General features: G+C 50.5%; 1 protein-coding gene across 2 annotated transcripts in view; it reads left to right on the top strand.

Moving 5' to 3' along the window:
- The first annotated feature begins 2,457 nt into the window (after positions 1–2,457).
- Vdr (vitamin D receptor) overlaps positions 2,458–12,631 on the top strand; it is a 52,113-nt gene continuing 41,939 nt past the window's right edge. Inside the window, exon 1 of one of the 2 annotated variants that reach the window (XR_015623785.1) lies at positions 2,458–2,520. The gene's annotated coding sequence lies outside the window, so the exon portion shown is untranslated. The remainder of the gene's footprint in view (positions 2,521–12,631) is intronic. The other variant, NM_017058.2, reaches the window with a different exon arrangement.

The following is a 12,631-nucleotide window of genomic DNA, read 5'->3' as shown; positions in this document are numbered from 1 at the left end:
AGACAATGGCAGGTTCTAGAAGAACAAAGGGAGAAAAAAAAAATACTGCTTTTTCCACTGTTACAAAATTACTTTTCTGAGAACAAAGCTGGGTTAGAACAAATTCTTATTCAATATAAATACTAAGTATCTTGTTCTAAGGCGATAACCTATGATAGAGTAACACACACCACAGCTGATCATTGGTGCCTGGAGATGGTGGAAAGGGTTTGATGGACAGGGGTATGAAGGAGAGGAGAGTCAGGAGAGCCAGGTGAGAGGTGGTGGTCCAGGAATTGGGGGAGAACGAGGAGGACGTCACTAGGTGTATGGTTATTGGACCAACCACAGAGTATGCTAAACAGTGACGACATCTAGAACCTTGTAAATTCGCCAAACCTAGAACATCTGAGTTCACCGTGGTGGCTGGGTTTTTTTGTTTTTGTTTTTGTTTGTTTGTTTGTTTTTAAATTTTTTGTTGTTTTAAGTAACATTGAGGGTATTTGTTTATTTATTTAGTGTACATTGGTGACTTGACTGAATGGATGTCTGTGTGAGAGTCAGATCCCCTGGAACGGAGTTACAGAAAATCGTGAGCTGCTATATAGGTGTTGGGAATAACTGAACCCCAGGTCCTCTGGAAGAGCAGTGTTCTTAATGGTTGAGCCATCTCTCCGCCCCTCTCCGCACATGGTTGGGTTTTTCCTAGACTGTGATCCAATAGGTGAAAAGTACATGGAATTTTGTTCTTTTGGAGAGGCAGTATGAAAGAAATGATGCCCGTTAGTCAAAAAGAATCCAGGGTTCCAGTGGCTCTGTCATTGCCCAGCTGTCAAAATGCCAAGTTTTAAGATGCGGGGAGGCAGTTTTTGCTGCTCTGTCTTCAAAGATTGACACGAAGTTTGAATAAAACATCCAGAGAATTCCTTTCAGACTCTTGACTGTGCTACCTATGTTAAATTCCAGGTCACTGCTGTGAAAGACTCATAGCCAATCAGTTTGGAGTATGTTGGCGCTTATCTTCCTTCCCCTCCTGCACAGGCTCCTAGGACCTCAGATTGCCCTAAGGTGTTGGCTGTTGAGATTTCCTCCTGTGCTTTTCTTCTCACAAGAGACTCAGCTTTCCCATGATGCTCTGGGAAGTGATTCTTTCATTTAGAATAAATGATTTTTTTCCTCATTTAGAATGAATACCAGACTAGGTACCAAATACCAGTAGGGTTGGCTCCCAAAAGGTCACTTCCATCCATTCATTTGACACAGATTGTCCGTCCCTGGGTTTAAACACCTTGTGTCGAATGTTTTCTGAAATTGTTAGTCCTTCCAGAATGTTCCCATGACAGTCCCTTAGAGAGCTGCCTCACAGCTTCCCCCCTCAGACCCCACTGTCTGGAAACTCTTCCGTTTATCCTCTTTTGGTTTCTTGTAGGGACAGTCATCAAGAGCTGGAAGGGACTGTATTTCTTCTACTCTAACACCCCTGTGTCAGGCTCAGCTCTCCTCAGTCATTGGCTCACCGGGTCTGCCTGGGCAAATCACTCAGTTCTCCACCTCCCTGTTCCCACGGAGCCTCCTCAACATTATCTTCCCTGACTAAAGGAGGTCACCAACTGTCTGGTGACATTGTGGGTATCTATATTCTAGAACATTCTTATGTTTATTTGTGCATACATCCTCCTACTCAAAGGAGGGAGTCCTATCGACCCATTTCTTTCAGCATCTGGTGAGTAGAGAGTAACCTTTATCTAATTTTTCTACGAGTTCTCAGTAGCCACCCATAGTTCCAGGTCTTGAGGTGTATTTTGTGCCTGTTTCATTCCTTCACACAAGGGCTCTGTGGCAAGAGAGGATCTGGGAGGCAGAGACCTCAGAAGTTAAGGCAAAGCCCGCTGGAACGAGACGCAATTAGCCAGGAACATGTTCCGTCGCTGTAGTTAACAGAGGAATGTCAGGTAGGAGAGAGGCCGCAACTCCAACTTCCATTCCCGTCTCCTTGAGCTAATCCTAACCAGTGGAGTCCGGCTGAGCGCCCTGCAGGAGAAAGTCGTCGGCGATTCCCCACTGGCGCGCCGAGGACGGCTCCCTGCAGCGCGCCGCGGGCATCGGGGTCCCGGGTCAACTCAGGTACGGGTGACACACCTGGCGGAGGCGTCTACTGCAGACTGGGTAGAACCACGGCGGCGGGGGTGGGTGGCGGATACGTCACAGGTCACCACCGGCAGAAACGTGTATTTGCACACACGATATCATCAAAGATTGCCCCACGGAAGGCAGACGCCTGCGCTGCGCTGTGGCCGGCGATCCTAGAGCCTCTCACAAGGCAGGGTCTCCAAGGCGACAGTGCAGTGGTTGCTTCCAAGTCAAGAAAGTTTCAGAGCTGCAGAGGACTGAACCTAGTGGGCGTGGTTGAGGGGCAGGGCGGTCCGGAGGTGGGGCCTTGCAGGGGCGGGGCCAGGTGCTGAGCAGTCTCTGCTTGTCAAAAGGCTGCTGTCGAGCCCCAAGCGCAGGGAGCGCCAAGCAGTGTGTCCACCGCCAGACCAGGTGCGAATCGGGGAGCAGGGGGAAGGGGGTCCTGGGTGAGTGATTAGACCCGGGGCGGGCGTCTTGGGTCTAGAGGTCTGAGTGTCCAGGTACAAACACTAGAGTCTAAGACTCTAAAAAAGCAAAAGTTGGGGACTGAGAACCGGGCTGTGGTGCCATGAGGTTGGGACTCTGAGAGGGCACCCAAGTCTGAGAAAGCTGAAGTTGCGATGCTCAGGACGCTCAGCTTAGGAGTCCTTCGCTAGGCGGGTGCTCAGCACTCGACAACAAGAAGCGTTTGTTTCTTTCCTCGGACCGGCGCTTTGGCTTTGGAGTCGGGGAGTAAGAAAGGGAACGATTGGCTGTCGATGGTGTTAAGGTCTCTGGAGGTGGAGTGTGGGGAGCCTGTTTATTACCTGTTTATTACCCCGCGGAGCCCATGTGTGATCACCTGTGATAATGGAGTGGACTAATTTAAATGGAGTTTTCCTTTCTTGACTTTCTAAAGTCACCGGTGCTTTGAGACTAGTGTGCTGGGTTTCTCTTTCAGGAGAGCCTGTCTACAGATGTGCGAGGTTGGGGGGTTTCAGGGGCGAGCATGGAAATTGAGAAAGGGGTTTTAAGGAATAGTTTCTGTTTGGAGAGGGAAGGGACTTGATCCAGGAGGAGAATCTAGGTATGTGATCTCGAGGTCCACGGTCTCCTCTATGACTATCCCCCCACCTGAGGCTGAATCTGCCTGGGCTCTGGGAGCCTTGGCTCTCTGAGCCTAAGCCACCCTTCTCCTCCTGCTGCTGCTCCTCCTCCTCGTGTTCCTCCTCCTCTTCCTCCTCCTTCTCCTCCTCCTCCTCTTTGTGGTGAGTGAGTCAGCCTCCTGTCTGGGCCCAGAAGCAGTGAGAGGGGCCAGAGCCCAGGCAAGCAGTTGGGCAGGCATTTTCTGGGCATTGCAAAAATTCCCTTGGACAGAGTTCAGGTCTGCTCCAATGCCCTGAGGAAGGCATCTTCTTCATGACAGCAGTGGGTAGGGGTGTCAGCAATGGCTGTTTGATGGACAAGGGATGATTCCAGGAGATGACCATGAAGAGACAGTGGTTTTGTGGTAAATCCATACCTCTTCCTATTTTTACGAACTAGAGATACAGCCCAAGACTGTGGACTTACCAGCTACTGGTTCCATTTCTACTTTGCCAGATACCCATCTTGTCTCATAAGACAGGCATGCAGGAGAAATCAGAAGGTTCAGGGAGCAGAAAATGCAAGGAATGGTTTCCCCAGGCTTGGGAGCGAGGACCCTTAACTCTGTGAACTAAGGGTATTTTACAGTTAGGGGACCATCTCTATTCCTTCCTTAGCTGAAGACTAGAAAGAATTGCGTGGATCTCGCTGAAATACTTCTCGGTACTGGCATGCAGCCAGAGCAGGAGGCAGTAAGAGTAAAAGTCTCTGGTTTTGTTTTGGATACTAGAGACCCCTTGAGCAGAAATAGGTGACCTGGGGGCCTTACCCGGTACCCTTTACTAGCTTGTCTGAGGCCACAGGGAGGCCATAGAAACATTGTCTCAAACTGCAAAAGGTAGGAATCCCCAGTCAGTGTTCCTGGTTCTCTGTTACTTGGTTCCCGACCAAGATGGAGGACGGACTAGTAAAGGAGAGAAAGAAGGAGATTTGGGCAGCTTAGAAGAGACCCTCATTCTTCTCCAGGTACAATCATAAAGTCTGTGTATTCTCTAGAGGCCCTGATCTGTTGAGCTCTACTTACTTATAACATGGTCTCTCAGTCTCCCTCCCACCCACCCACCCAGCCCCCCTCTGAACTGATCTCTTGGAGGGATTGAGTCCCTTGGGAAGCCCCCAAAGACCCCCTGAATCTGCCTTCAGCACAGATTGCAGATGCACAAAGCCTAGGCTTCCAGAAGGCCTAGGGTCTAAATGGCGAGACCAAGAAGTTACCCAATCTTATACTTTAGGGATTGGCTGAGATCAGCCCCTTGGCTGCTGTTGTCTACAAAGCAGAGAGGCAAGGCCAGGGTGCCGGGATACCCTACTCTAATTTGTAGCTGGAGAGTGGGTGAGGGGGCTCAAGCTTCCGTTTGCCACTGCTGTGAGCTCATGCAGGTGGAGGGAATAAGGACAGGGCCATATTGAAGTGGGAGCCTTCTGTGTGTCCCAGCATGGTGGCAGCCCCCTCCTCCAAGGGGTGCCAGCAGAGGAGGGCTCAGCCTCCAAATCAAGCTCCAGGAGGATCAGCAGCTCTGGCTGTCTACCGTTGCTGTTCAGTCCGGGGAGGCTCTGACTGGGCTGAAGCCAGCCTAGCAGCAGCTCTGTACTACCAGGACCTCCCTTTTCATTACGCGTCTCTCCCGTTTTGCCCTTAACCTTGCTTCACGCCAGTGTCTGATGGATACGCCAAAAAAGAAAAAAGAGGGCTGGAGAGATGGCTCAGCCGTTAAAGGCTAGGCTCACAACCAAAAATATAAGAAAAAAGAAAAAAAAAGCGACCGTATGATTTATAATCCGAACTGGGATTCTCATGTGTGAAGGGGGTTTTGTGTGTGTGGCGACGCCAAGACATTAACCCAAAGCAGGGTAAGCCGGATACCGAATCATCCAAACCCAGGAGAGGTCACACTGAGTGATAAAGGGACAAGGGGGCTTGGGGAGACTTAAGGCTGAGGTGAAGGTGGGACAGCACGATCCTGAGGGCAGCCCCAGCACCCCAGTCCACTCTCTGGCCTAGTCAGCCAACTCCAGTCCTTCCTTAAGGGTAGAGTTGCCCCTGGCCACTTTGCCCCCAGACTTAGCCCACCACTGTAGCGACTTTCCTTTGTCCTTCACTTGTGACTGCCCTTGCCATTGTTTTTTTTTTTCCCTGTGCCTCTGCAGCTCACAGAGAGATGAGAAGACCTGGCAGCTCTTCTTTAGCCTCCCCAAGGGAGCTGGGATAGACTTAGGCTAAGACTCAGCCACCTACTCCCTCTTCCCTGTTTCCTACAGCTGCCTTCTTGGTCCCTCTAGCTTCTCGGACCTCTGGGGACTCTCCCATGTCCAAAAGAAATCCCACTCTACTGTGAGTGAACAACCAGGGGAGGAAGGCTATTCAGATCTTGTCGATGTAGATAAGGAGCACAGGCCAACGAGAATCAGAAATCTAGGAAAATGACAACCGAGACAGGCAGTGGAGCTGGGAAGACTGGGTCGGGCATAGAACTGCTACCCTTGGATGCTAGTGTTTGAGTTTCCTGTCTCTGACTACTGGAGAAATGGTCCAGGGTGGGGACAGACACATCTTGCTCAACCTAAGTGATAGGCGTTGGTGGCAGTGACAGCATCCTATGGTAGTGACATGTGGAAGAGAAACTGCCCTCCCCTCTGATACTTGTGGTTCAGATACTCAGGGCAGCCTCTCTGAAGATTCCCCAAAGGCTGTGTGAGCGTTTAAGGCATAGAATACAGGGGTGTGGGTGGGGGGGAGTGGAGCCTCCATGACTATGGAATGACTGTTTACTCTGGCAAGCCAGAAGTCACTCTTTCTCATCGCTTATAATGAAAAGATCGAGTAGGACCTCTTGGGAAGTCCCGCCTGCCTGTAGCCTGCCTGTACAGATGGGGGAGGTGGGGAGAACCCCGTCTCCCTGCACTGAGATGGCTCGGAGAGGGCAGGGTGGCTAGTGGGCAAACGGCAGAGGCTAGAGGAAGAGGCGGAGGGAGCTGTGAGAGTCTGCGTGTGAGCCACGCTTCTCTGAACCTGCCCTGCAGGTCTCGTGCCAAGGAATAAAGTAAGCAGTGTTCCCAGAGCCAGATGCCACACAAAGTCCTCATTCTGCACAGGGGAGAGCCCTGTCGTTAGCAGGGTGTAGGCAGCTGTACCAGCGGGAAAGTGGAGTTTGGTCAGCACCAAGCTCCATTTCCTGGGAAGCTACTACCTCTCACTGGACTCCTGATGCCAAGCCGAACCCTTTAAGGACTTCTGCAACGTGTGATATTCCAGACACTCTGGAGCTCCCAAGCCTTTGCTGGTGACAGGACTGGGGTGTGCCACCTGCTGGCGCTGGAACCGTAACTCTAGGAATGCTCACTGGGCACTAGATACCAGATGCTGTGCACTTGATGGGTACAGCCTCCCGGTCCCATTGCTCTTCTGTGTTAAGAGGGAAGGACTCCTGTGCCCATCCTTTACATGGAAACACTGAGGCTTAGAGGGGTTGCAGTGTGAAGACGGAGAGTCGGGACTGCTGAAACCACAGTAGAAACCCCAGGAACTCTACCTCCCTGTGTTCCCAGGGCAGTCGCAGACACTTAGGGCCGTGGCTTTCATGTTATTGGCTCGTAATCAGTGTTTGTGAGCCGTGGGGTCAGACTTACTCACTTGTTAGAACGAGCTGACCCGAGTGTAGGTTCCCCTGGGCCAAAGGTTGCTCTGGGGCTGGTAGTGTCTCAGAAGGCTCCTTCCGACTCCTGTGCCTCTGTTGTGGTCTTAGATACAAGTTTCATTTCAGAAGCATCCAAGAAACTTAGCGTCACACGCAGAGTCCAGCAATACTTAGATGGTCTGGAAGGCAAAAGAATCCTCTTTCCGTTTTAAACAGCTGTGGTGTGCTAGGTGAACAGGTTAAAGAGGCCACTGTCCCAACAGCTCATCTGAGCTCCTCTTCCTTGTCTGGCCCCACCCTGCTCCGACTGTCTCTTTTAGGCGCCTGACCCCAGCCTGCTTCCGTACCTGGAGAAACGGACTCTAGCCAGGTCTCCAGTTAGGCCTTTGCTGAACTCCTGAGTGCACTTAGAGGCTTCCCCTTGGCGCTAACATTCCACAGTGCCCTCTAGCAACAATCGAGGCTTTGAGGCTGGGTTTGCAGCTGGGAAGAGCGGGAGAAAGAGTCAGAATTCTGGATTTGTCACTTTGGAGGCAAATTTCTTTTTTATTATTTTTTAATTTAATTTTTTTTTTACTTATTCACTTTACATCCCGCTCACTGCCCCCTCCTGGCTACCTCCTCCCACGGTCCTTCCCCCATATCACCTCCCCTTCTCTGAGCCGGTGAGGGTCTCCTGGGTATTCCCCTATCCTGGCACTTAAAGTCTCTTCAAGACTAGGCACTTCCTCTCCCACTGACAGCAGTCCAGCTAGAGGAACACATCCCACGTACAATACAGGCAATAGCTTTTGCCCCCATTCCAGTTGTTTGGGGAGGGGGAGCAAATTCTTAATCCCTCCAAACTCCCATTTCCTTATCAGTAAACTAGAGGTGATCATAGCCTCACTGCAGAATTGCTGAGAATTAGCAGAGGAAAGTCAAGTGCCCGGCACAGAGTAGACTTCTAAAAAGCTCTTACAGTCGCTCAGTGGACATGGACTAAGGATGTTTCTAAGGTGATAGCACGAGGGAGGAGAGGAGAGAGGGGAAACTGTGGCCGGGTTCCAAGTTGATAGCACAGAACCCCATTATGAAAGATCCTGCGGGATCTCAGGAACACTTGTCCTAGCGTCTGGCTAAATGCAGATTTGGTAAACTGGTTTCTCATTTCTCTGTGTGTGAGACGAGGAACCTGGGAGAGTCGCTGAGCTTCCGTCGACTCCCGCTCTTCAGTTGCCTTTTGTTTTTGTCTGTTGTTTTGTTTTAATTGAGAAATAATATATCACTCAAGAGTATATAACATGATTACAGATGTTATACAGCTACACTAACCACCCAAGTTAGGAGTAGAGCATTTACAGAAACTCATTAAACTTCTTAAAGTATATGTGTGTCTGGGCTGACAAGAAGGATCACGGGGTAAAGGCGCTTGCTGCCAGGTTTGACAAGCTGAGTTCAGGCCCCAGAATCCACATGGCAGAAGGGGAGAATTGATTCCTGCAAGCTGCCCTCCGGCAGCTACATCTATGTTGTCGTGGTGAACGCACACATGCGCGTGCACACACACACACACACACACACAATAAATAAGTGAATAAATAAATAAATGTAAAAAAATGCAATGTGTGCACATGCATGTGTGTGTATGTGTGTGTCTGTGTGTCTGTGTGTAGGCATGTGGGCCATGTGTGCACATGCATGTGTGTGTGTCTGTGTGTGTATGCATGTAGATCATGTGTGCACATGTGTGTGTGTCTGTGTGTGTGTGTGTCTGTGTGTCTGTGTGTAGACATGTAGGCCAGAGTACAAGCTTAGGTGTTAGCCTTAGGAACACCGTCCACTCCTGAAGCTCATTAATTAGGTTAGACTGGCGGTGAGCCTCAAGGATCTGCCCGTCTGCATCCCCAGTTTGGGGTTACAACACCCTGACACACTGAGATCAAGCTAGGTCCTCCCGTTTTGGGGGAGCAAGCACTTTACCAGCGATGTCTTCTCTCCAGACCAAACAGTCTGTCAGAATGCTCTCGTCATTCCCCAGGGCAAGGTAGGTCCGGGCTTGTTACCCCTTGCTTTCTTTTATAAGTTTTCACATGGGTTTTTGAGACAGTGTCCAGTGCTGGGTTGCACGGCCTTGAGGGTTTTACACACCATTCTCTGTCACACGCCTTTTCATGGGACCTATGTGCTCTTCCACACCGACACACATCAGTTCATGCTGCGACGGAGCATTCCGTTGTGAAAATGCCACACACTGTATGTCCTCCCTCTGGTGGACAGTCATCTGCGTTGTTTCAATTCAGGGCTACTGTGAAATGATACTGTGCTTCATCTGATGGCATCGCTGGTTTACACAGAACCCCATGCTTGGAGTTGATATTAAAAACAAACAAATAAACCAGAACTCAGAATTCCCCCTTTGACTGTGAATGGAAGGTCCCTTTCCTCCGCCCTGGTTTTCAACACCCAATATCAACTTCATCTCCAAAATGACAGGATTGCTCTAGACAAGTCTATGTAGCCACGTTTAGCTACTGTGGTATTGTCATGGCCCTGGTTTCTGGCTTGTGGGTGTGATTGTCTGAGGCACTGTGGACAGGTGGGCCAAGCATTCTGAGACCTCTGTGCCTGATCTCTAAGTCGTATCTTTCTGGCCTTCCATCAGTAATAGGCAAGGGTTCGATCCCAAGCCTGCATGCTTGCTAAAATTTCACAACTCTTCAGTCCATTCCAGAACCTGATGTTAGCACCGAACTATCTGCATTAGCTACTTGGAACACTGAGGTTGGGACTATGATGGGATTCCATATAGGGATTCTAAGGTACTCGAGACACCAGGGAAAAGAGAGAGAGAGAGAGAGAGAGAGAGAGAGAGAGAGAGAGAGAGAGAGAGCTCAAGACACCAGGGAAGAGAGAGCGAGACTTCATTGGTCAACTGTTCAGAGTCTGACCTTGTTTCTTAAGCTTTCTGACTTGTCTTGGAAGCAACTGGAGGGCTGAGACAGGGGTACTGCCCAAGAAGTTGCCATAGGGAAAGAAGCCAAGTGCTATCAGTGTTGAACAGCCCAGGGATACTGGGGAAAGGAGTTATTAACTGCCCAGCATCCTGGTAGATACATAAACAGTCAGCTGCCCACCTAGCCACCCACCCATCCACCCGACTAAAGAATGTGGCTGGCTGGGCGGTTGCAAGGGCCACCCTAGCTGTCAGTCAACTCTGTAATTACTCCAGCCAGTCTGTGCCTGTCGATTTACAGAGCAGACAAGTGCCTTGAGCCTCGCTCGCCTTGGATGCCAGGCCCAAGGCTTAACTAAATCCAGGTCCTGACTATCTTCCCCCCACTGCTGCCCACACCCCCAACTCTACCCAGCATCTCTCTGTAAACCAACCTTTGGCCCTTAGGAGGTTAGCATATTATATAATAGTCATGGTAACCAAAGGTTAGTAAAACTTAACATGTTCCAGGCACTATATCAAATGGTTTTTTTTATACCTTTTTCTCCTTGCTTATGCCGCTCTGATTTATGAAGAGGAAATGGAGATTCAGAGGATTAAGGGGTTGGCTTTCCTGCCCAAAGTCATTAAGTTACCACGAAAGAACCAGTACTTCAATTATGGCCTTTCTGAGCCTGAGAGGAGCTCTCTTCCCACGGCAGCTCCTGCTTCTGTAGTGACCTTCGTCCAGCTCAGACCTCAGATCCCCTCCCCTTCTTGTTCACTTGGAAAAGAGGTGGCCGGGGGCTCTGGCCAGAGCGAGCAGGGCAGCTTCAGGCTGGCCGAGCGGTGCTGGAAAACACCTTCAGGGCAGAGTTCTTCGTTCAGAATGGCTCTGAATTTCCGGCCTCGTGCCAGGGATGGGAAGTTACCTCTGCTCAGCCTATTTGGCAAGCACATGCACATCTTGGGTGCCATGATGTTCGGGAGTGGAGGAGGGGCTGCCTCGGGTAAAATTCCATTTTAATGAACTCTGTTTGAGATCTGAGGCCTTTGTCCTGAGTGCAGCCTGGGAAACTGGAGGGAAGGGAATGAATTCAAGTTAGGTGTCTCCTAATAAGGTCCTCAGATGTCCTGATTCTGGGAAAAGAGAAAGAATCAAATCCATAGCAGAACCCCCTTGGACAGCAAGGGCTGAGTAGTTGAAGACAGGCCCGGGCGAGGAGATCTTAGACCCGACAGCACTGTGACTATGTGTTCATTGTTGTCCTCCTCTCTACCATGAGCCCCAATAACAGATCCCATCCCAGAAAAGTCCCGACTCAACACAGGGTCCTAGCGCATCCCAGAGTCGTCCAGATGAAGTTTACCAGGTACAAAACACCTTCGTGTGTAGACAGACCGAGCATGCTGTGGTATGAAGGTCGGGGACCGGTAGCCGTTTACACGGTTATGTTATCTTTAAAAGCCAAGCCGAAGTTCAGGTGAATCGTCTGCGGTGATTATACCCACTGGGCACAGTCACCAGCACCAAAATTGATGGAGCAGGCACCGTGTGCCAGACACGGAACTAAGCCGTTGGCAAGAATTGGCCCATGGACTCCTTACAGGCTTAGAAGGTGTGGACTGTGATTTCTCTCATCTCGCAGATAAGGAAACAGAAGCCGAGAGAGAGAGAGAGAGAGAGAGAGAGAGAGAGAGAGAGAGAGAGAGAGAGAGAGACAGAGAGACAGAGAGACAGAGAGACAGAGACAGAGAGACAGAGAGACAGAGACAGAGAGACAGAGACAGAGACAGAGAGACAGAGAGAGAGGCAGAGACAGAGAGAGAGAGACAGAGAGAGAGAGAGAGAGAGAGAGAGAGAGAGAGAGAGAGAGAGAGAAGGTTGTGGTGAGTACAGCCAGTACAAGGGAGGACCAGGGACTGGGCCCAGCCAGGTAGGCTGGCCTCAGAGTTGCCCTTCTAGCCGTGTCTTTCTGAACGCTGAGCTCCGCGTCCATGCAGGCTGGTGCAGGGGCCAAGGCCAGAGAGTGAAGCTGTAGGGCGCAGTGAGATGTACGGAAGGACTTTGGGCTGGTATTCAGATGGGACCGTTGGAGGCCTGCACTGCTGGAACTACATCCCAGCGTGGCCTCATGATCCAATTAGGTTTTCATAGCAAGCTAGACATGCTAGACATGTAGGGTTTCGTTTCGTTCTGTTTTTAAGTGAAGTTCACCCACCTCTCCCTGTCCCTCTTTCTTTTTTTTTTTCTACAATGCATGTAGGGGATGTGTGTGTGTGTGTGTGTGTGTGTGTGTGTGTGTGTGTGTGTGCGCGCGCGCGCGCGTGCGTGTGCAGGGTCAGAGGTCAATCCCAAGCGCCTTCCTCTGTCCCTCCTATACCTGTTTTGTTGAGACATTATCTCTGACTGAATCCTCACCAGGACTACAGGCCCAATACCCACCATGTTGGCTTTTACTCGGAGGATCCAAACATTGGTCCTTATGCATAGCAAGCACTTTATATCCGTTGAAATCTCTCTGTTCTAAAAAACAATGATGTTTCCTTTTTTGGTAGGAGGAGTTGGAGGCAGGGTTCAAGACAGGGCTTCACTGTATAGGCCTGGCTATCCTAGAGCTCAATCTGTAGACCAGGCTGGCCTCGAACCCACAGAGACCCACCTGCCTCTGGGATTAAACGAGTGTGCTGCCGCCACCCAGCTGATAATTTGAAAACTCGCACTCCCTGTTGGTGATGGGGGGTAGGCAACAGAACCCAGGGCCTCCTGAGGCCCCTTGGGCTCTATTACTCTATTTCAGCAGGTGAGGGCTACACAGAGGAAGGTGTCGAAAGCCTCTCCCTGGAG

Source organism: Rattus norvegicus, chromosome 7 (assembly GCF_021556685.1).
Source record: "Rattus norvegicus strain SHRSP/BbbUtx chromosome 7, alternate assembly SHRSP_T2T, whole genome shotgun sequence".
NCBI lineage: Eukaryota > Metazoa > Chordata > Mammalia > Rodentia > Muridae > Rattus > Rattus norvegicus.
The sequence above is the reverse complement of the archived record's forward strand: the minus strand, read 5'-3'. Positions and strand labels throughout refer to the sequence as shown.